Genomic DNA, 8,195 nt, shown 5'->3' on the forward strand with positions numbered 1-8,195 from the left:
TCTAACATAGTAAGGAACCGAAATCCTAAGTAAGTAAGGACTCGCTAAAACTCCTCCTCAAATTTGCGCAAAGATGTTTTGCATGCCCAACTTAACAAGCAAGTCATAGAACACTATACTCGACATTAACCAAATCGAACAACTGTAAAGAGGGTCTTGTCGTAAACCATGAGTTAAACAATTGACAAACCAAATCAAAGTTCGCAGCTGAAATACAAGAGCAAACCCTAACAAATAGGGCACATAGCAGAACACATAAACCCTATGAGCACGACAGTAGGTAAGGCAGAACATAGAAACCATGTGAGCACGATAGAATACAGAAACCCTTCCATTGAATTTGAATCCCACTAGTAGGTTGGTGGACGATTCAGTATGAACCGTCACAATAGGGGTATGAGAAGCAGTAGATGAAGTAGAACCAGAAGTAGGTGAAGAAATAAAGGCATCAACATTCGGCATGGTGATGGATGGTGGGATGGCGGCGGCGACGGTAGTAGCAAGGTAGGAGGCGGCGACAGTGGCAAGGTAAGAGGCGGCTACAGCGGCAAGGTAGGCTGCGATGGTGGGCTAGGATTATAGGCTAGGTGTATAGTGCAGCGGAAATAGGTAGTTTTCAGGATTAAGGTTTTTTATGTTGTAGAGATGGATTGAAACGCAACAACAACATCAACAATGACAAAGGAGAATTCCTCTTAATTCAGCGGAAACTTCTCTTCATTCCCCCTCTCCCTCTGAAAAGAATGGGTTGTCGGAGCTAAGATATTGGCAATATCTTCATACATCAAGGTAATGGGGATACGTCAATAAATATATCCTTTTCACTCTCCCTCCCCCTCCCCTTTCTCTCCCCCCGCCCCCCTCTTGAAGATGAGGGGAGGAGAGCACTTAAATTGCAAGGAGAACGCAAACACATGTCACAAGAAAACCTTCGTCGCAAGCACATTGTGTCTATCTCCCCCTCAAATCCGAGGCTCATAGAGGATCGAGATTTGGAAGAAGATGAAAAATTAAGGATGACCGGTGAGCGGTGACGAGGCTTACGGAGGAAAGAAGATCAAGTCATCATGGCATGTTGTCCATATGATAGGATCCGTAACAGAAACAAGGCAACTAAGAAAAGGGAAGAACTGTGGTCTTCAACAACGAAAGCCTTTATAGAAGGAGAGGAGTAGCAAGAGGGCTATACAATATAAACACCCATATGGGTGAGGGATGAAAAGCGCCAATGACTCTCAATTAGCAACTAGGGTTGTGAAACATAGGGTCGTGAAGAAAATAGGGTTTGTAAAAAAAGTAGCAAAGAGACACCCTAGAACCTGGCTCTGATACCAAGTCAAACAAAGTAAGGCAAATTTTTAGATATGCTTAGATATTCTTCTTCAATATGAATTTATTTATAAGGAAGTACAACCCTAAATAAAATGGGAAATAAATCTAAATTACAATAGAAAATAAATCTCGATTATAATAAGACTAGACAAATAGAGGTAAGTAACCAAAAATTCTAACATAATAAGGAACCAAAAAATCCTAACTAAGTATAAGGAATCGCTAACAAGACCCCATATTTAAAGAGATTTTCTATTTAAACCCCGCACTTTTCTTTGTTCACCCCAATACTTAAATCATTAAGCTGTAAGTTTTATTATTGTGTAAAAAGACAAGAAAGGTCATCCAACTTAATAATTCTTCAAATTTCATTCCTTTTTTCCACCTCCACCTTATTATCCCCTACCTTCCCCAACCACAACTTCCTTCCAACTTCTTGTTTACAAACTCACTCACTCACTCTCTCTCTCTCTCTCTCTCTCTCTCTCTCTCTCTCTCTCTCTCTCTCTCTCTCTCTCTCTCTCTCAACTCAACAATACCCAAGTGTTGGAATTCCAGTTATAGTTCTTGGAAAGAGGTAAAGCTGTTCTCTTTCTCTAGAAAGTATTAAATTTCGAGTTTGGGGTTCCATTTGTTTGTGTTTTTTTTTAGCTGGGAACAAAGAAAATTGTGGGGTTTAAATAAAAAATCTCTTTTATTTCTTATTTTTTCAGTTTGGGGTGTATTTAAGGGTAGTTTGGGAAGATAGTGGGGTTTTCTTAGAAATTGTGAAAATTTAAATTAAAAGATGAGGTGAACTAAGAGAAATGTGGGGTTTAAATAAAAAATCTCTATTTAAAAGTCAGTTAGAAGTTAGGATCATATCCACAAGTGATTTTAAATTGTTTCCCTCCAACAATAACTGCCAAAATCCAATTTAACTTTCAAGACTTTAACCATTTGTGAGGTCCCAATGACTGAAGTCAAACTTCCCATTTCCCTTCCAAAAAACCACAAGGGCCATCACCATTTCTGCAAATCTCATGAAAACCTCAATGAGCTATCATATGACTCTTTTTCATTTCCTCCTTCTTGGATTGGTTTTAGGCTTCACCAATTCCATAGCCAGTAGCCATGAAACCTCACATAGAAAACTGGGTAATGTTCCATGTCCTTTGAATATCAATGCTCTCCAAAAACTCATCAGGCAGAACTCTCTACCATTCCCCAAGCAGGATATTGCAACTGAGTGCCAGTACATGGTGCAAGGAATGCGTCTGATTCGATCAGAATATCTTCGAACCAGTGGATTGTTTTCCCTGTCTCCGGATGTCTTGGATGTTTGCTGGGATTCATATGAGAATCTAGTCAATGAATTCATACCAGGGTTTGACATCAAATCCACCTGTGGCTTGAAGACCAGTTTCATTTCACAGACTTGTATGAACATCACAACAAGGTCTGATTTTGAGAGCTTGGTTTCAGCACAGGAGTTGCAGCAAATGAAGGGTTCTTGTGATCAGTCTTTGAAGAATAATTCTGTTTGTAATTCCTGCGTGGAACGCTTGTCGACTGTTCGTGCCTCTTATTTCAAAGCCCCTAATGATGGGAACGTTTCAGATTCCAAAGGGTACCCATTTATATATGCTGCAGCTTTTGCTAACAGGTTTGGACCAATTGATATAGGGACTGCCAAGTGTTTATTTCTGCTTGATTTCTCTTCATCTAGTACAAAGCCTAAAAACTCCAATGCAGTGATGTGGGGTATCGTGACGGGTTGTTTCCATGGCTTTGTTGGGGCAGTTATAGTGCTTTGGTTTCTTTGGATATGGCACAAGAAATGGAAGAGGAAGAAAAATGAGAATTTGGCTCAAATCGAACAATTTTCGAGTGTGGAGCTGGAATCCTGTGGTAGAAATTCTTCTTCATTAAAGCTCAGCTTCGAGGAAATTCGAAAGGCTACAGGGAATTTCTCAAGGGAGAACATAATTGGTATGGGGGGATTTGGGAATGTTTATAAGGGGATATTAGCAGATGGGTCAGAAGTTGCATTGAAAAGGTTCAAGAACTGCTCTGCTGTTGGAGACCAACTTTTTGCACATGAAGTGGAGGTTATTTCCAGTGTAAGGCATGTGAATCTTGTGGCTCTGAGAGGCTATTGTATTTCAACATTGCCTAGAGAAGGCCACCAGAGAATACTAGCTTGTGATTTGATGAGAAACGGAAGCCTCTACGACCATCTTTTTCAACCAGAATTCAAGAAGCTTAGTTGGTCGATTCGCCAAAAGATTGCGCTTGGAATGGCTCGCGGATTGGCTTATTTACACCATGGGGTGCAGCCTGCTATCATTCATAGAGACATTAAAGCAAGCAATGTACTTCTGGATGAAACATTTGAGGCAAAACTGGCTGACTTTGGCCTTGCAAAGTTCACACCAGAAGGACAGACACATGTGAGCACAAGGGTGGCTGGGACACTTGGTTATGTGGCTCCTGAGTATGCTTTGTATGGCCAAATATGTAAAAAAATTGACGTGTACAGTTTCGGGGTTGTGCTACTGGAGATTTTGAGTGGGAAGAAAGCAGTTATTGAATTCACTGATGAGAATAGGCCTTTGTTATTGGCAGATTGGGCATGGTCACAAGTGAAGGAGGGCAGAGCTTTTGATGTCATTGATGAAGGCATGCCTGAGTTAGGCCTACCAGAAGCAATGGAGAGATATGTTTTGGTTGCTGTGCTTGCTTCTCATCCAGTAGCATATGCCAGGCCAACAATGGACCAAATTGTGAAAATACTAGAAAATACTATTCCAATTCCCTCCATCCCAGACCGTCCATTATCTCTTTTATCACACACTGATGATGCAGAGAGATCTTCAAGGAGCTTCAATGGTTTGTATTTACAAATGCAACCCAACAGACCAAAAATGTAAATATCATATCCCATGTGAGAAATGGTTTAATTGATTCATGTTTCAAAGTGCCTCATGAGTTTTGGTTTCTCTTTCGGAATCATAGATTAAAAGAAATTAATAAGAGAAATATAGCAGCCATATTTGTATTAATTATTATTCATCATCTCTGTAAATTGTGGCCTACAATTTTATTAAACAAACTAGGCAACAAGTTCAACATCATCAACATGTTATGTCATGTGTCCCTGAAATTAGAGCTCAGCTCATGGCCATGGTAGGAAGTTGGCATCATCGTCTGCAGCAGCTGGAGCTGGAGAAATAGGGAAACCCTTTTTGCAGCAGTGACACTGCTTCTTAACGCAAGTGCAATAAACGCATATAGGGCAATACGAGTTGCAGTTTTCAGCATTGCGGCAGGAAAGATTTTGTACAGGCACCCTTGCTTCCGCATATAGCTCCAGACCTGCCATGCCAACACATTGAGTTTCCCATTTTAGTTATAAACTTACCAACTTATTCTTAATGCATTTTCATGATATTTTTCCTAGTTTCGATCCATTTGCACGACATAGATGCTAATTTAGAATACATAATGTTTTGATAGAGGCCATATTTTGGGTTTTAACTTTTGAGTTTTGGGCGGACTTAAGACCATCTCCAACCATGTTGGGGCTAAACTCAAATTTTCACCCTCCAAAATACAACTATTCATGTATTTTCAGGACTCAAATTTTTTTTCCCTCCAACCTTGCAGACTCATAATTTGAGTCCGCAACTTTATTAAATTGTTTAAGAATGATTAACCCCTAATTTTTTTTCTTGTTAATTTTTCTTGACATTATTTTTGTTTCAATACTCGTGATTTAATTTTCTAAACATTTTAACCTAAAAAAATTAAAATTCCAAAACATAATAGAATTTCACTTAAAAATAAAAACAAGTACAACACTATACGTATGCCCGTAATAATTCGAACCCTTCATTGAAGCCATTGCCATAATTTTCTTCCATTTTTACTTTTACTTTTACTTCATTGGATTCCTTTATCCTCATTCAATAATGTTATGAACTTTTGCCCACCTCCACTTGTGTTCTTCAATTATTTTATGAACTCTTTCCCATCCCCTATTGTCTTCTTTCAATTATGTTCTGAACCATTGCTCAACTTTGTCCATCTCACTTTATTGGATTCCCTTATCTCTCCATATCTTTTCCTATCTTCATTCAATTATTTTCTGAACCATTTCCCATCTTGTCTTGTGTCAATCACGTTCTGAACCATTGCTCATCTTTGTTCATCTCACTTTATTGGATTCCCTTATCTTTCCCTATCTTTTCCTATCTTCATTCAATTATTTTCAAACATGTAGGTCATCTCATTCTCTTGTCTATTTAAGAAGTGTTATTCTACTGAATTGACCACACAATCTCCTTCAATTCTCCTTCTTACAATGAATTCACTTGGGAAGGCTATACAAAATTTCTTCAATGATGATTCTGATGATGATGACCTTCATCAACAAAGGGTTGCAATGGCTGTTCAACACCACACGTTTTTGCTGGAGCAATATGCTCAACAATCCAAACATGGTGGTTCTGTTGCAGACCGTGAATACAAGAATCGGAAGAGAGAAAAACATCATAAGAGTCTCATGGAGGACTACTTCTGTGAAAGACCACTTTATCCCCTAGTGGACTTTCGCAGGCGGTTCCGCATGAGAAGAGAGCTTTTCTATCGCATCTTGAATGATGTTGTTGCACATGAGCCATACTTTACCCAGAAGATAGACGCTTGTGGACGACAAAGTCTATCCCCAAAGCAGAAGCTAACAGCCGTTTTTCGAATGCTCGGCAGACTCTACCGACGAGTACTGTAGATTGGGTGAATCTACAGCCCTTGAATGTTTGCGAAAGTTTTGCTCAGTTATTGAAGCCGTGTATGATCAATGGTATTTCCGTTCCCCAAATCCGGTTGATGCCTAAATTTAATCGATATCTGATGCAAGAACCAAGAGTGCAGCCAAAAAAGCCATTTTTTTATGCAAACTTGTCCATGTCTTTTTTAGTGAGCAATTAGATAGCAAGGCAAGAATGTATAATTTTGGTAACGGCGTTTGTTGTTTGCACTCAAGGACTTAAATGTTGGTAATAGCTCCCGATTGATTCATGTTTCAAAGTGCCTCATGAGTTTTAGTTTTAGTTTCGGAATCATAGATTAAAACGAATTACTAAGATTAATTTTAGGTAATTCAAATTATTATTTGTATTAAAAATAAATAATTTAATGCAAGAGATTTGTAGCTCAAGTGGTTGAGAGCATTTACCGTTGCACCTTAGGTTCGATTCCCCTTGGATCCTGAGCCTCTGTGCGTTTATGTTACGTACTTTTACGTGCATTTCAGAACATCTTAACCCTCTAAATAATCTAATGTTTAAAAACAACCCATGTCACAATTAAAACTTTTTTTCCCACAATTGAGACTTTAACGCCGTTTGTCTCATCTCGATATTCCACTTTCTTATTTTGTCGTTCCCCTTTAGTTTTTTTATTTTGAGTGATGCTAAATGAACCTTAAAATTAACCGAGTACACCATATGATCTAAGTACATCCTATTATTTAAATCAAAATGTAAAATTAACTAAGTACACCCTAATGAACTACCAAAAATACCTATGCTACACCCTAATACTTTTTAGACACCGAGCATGGCGGAACGGGAATAAAAGATTTTACCAAATGCAATGACCATGAGCACAATTAGAAGACCAATTTTGATGAAACTTGTCCATGTCTTTTTGAGTTAGCACTTAGTGCCTGTTTGGCATTGCTTATTTGAGGTGATAAGTGATTTTTAAAAAATTTTGGAAGGCCCAACCCGTTTGGTAAGCTGTGAGGAAATCACTTATTGTTAAAAATTGTTGTGAGAGAAAGCTATAAGGGAAAACAGCTAATGAGGTGCTTTCATTTTTTGATTATGCAGGAATCAGTTTCGAAAAGAGGCGCTGAGTTTAATGATTATGCAGCAATCATTTTCTGATTATGCGGAAATCAATACCAATAACACTTTTAACAAAAAGTTTACCAAATACCAAATTGCTTTCTCTCACAGCAAATCTGATGGCGATTATTTTCACAGCACAACAATGCCAAACTGGCCCTTAGATAGCAGGAATTTATAAGATACGTATATAGTATATAGGAAATTGACTACTGCACTCAAGTACTTGAAGTTCCTGTAGGAATACGATATTTATATAGGTGAAGCAATTAGTTAAAAAACTACAAAATTAGGTAAAGTGGAGAGGGTAGGCAAAGGGCACGACTCCCTTATGGAATAACCGAAAAAAGAAGGTAAGAAATCTAAAATACATAGAAAACTGTATCTTGTCTCTTTTGAGGAGTAAGCGAAAAAATACATTTTGGTGGATTATGTTTTATGAATTTCTAAAAGAGTTATGATTCGGATCAGAGTTTGATTCCCTTCCATTGTAAAAATAAGAAATTTATTATAGAGAAAAAAAATCATGTTTTCTCTTTTGGTAAGTAAGCGAAGAATGCATCTTGTTGGATTGTGTTGCATGGATTTCTAAAGGAATTAGCTAAAAGGGTCAGAAATCTAAACCTCAGGGTCAAACCAAGTGGTGAAGGTAAGTGGCGACATGTGTTAGATCAAAAGTTTGATTCCCTCCCATTGTAACAATAAGAAATTTAATATAGAGAAAAATTCATGTTTTCTCTTTTGGTAAGTAAGCGAACAATGCATCTTGTTGGATTGTATTGTATTGATTGCTAAAGGAATTAGCTAAAAGGGTCAGAAATCTAAACCCTCGAGGTCAAACCAAGTGGTGAAGGTAAGTGGGGACATGTGTTAGATCAAAAGTTTGATTCCCTTCCATTGTAACAATAAGAAATTTAATATAGAGAAAAAAAAATCATGTTTTCTCTTTTGGTAAGTAAGCGAAAAATG

The 8,195-nt window shown here is 38.0% G+C and overlaps 1 pseudogene; it reads left to right on the plus strand.

Moving 5' to 3' along the window:
* Positions 1–2,317: 2,317 nt before the first annotated feature.
* Positions 2,318–4,345, plus strand: LOC110759794 (putative LRR receptor-like serine/threonine-protein kinase RKF3 pseudogene; annotated as a pseudogene).
* Positions 4,346–8,195: the final 3,850 nt, after the last annotated feature.

The sequence above is a fragment of the Prunus avium genome, chromosome 6, assembly GCF_965620075.1.
Source record: "Prunus avium chromosome 6, drPruAviu1.hap1.1, whole genome shotgun sequence".
Lineage (NCBI taxonomy): Eukaryota > Viridiplantae > Streptophyta > Magnoliopsida > Rosales > Rosaceae > Prunus > Prunus avium.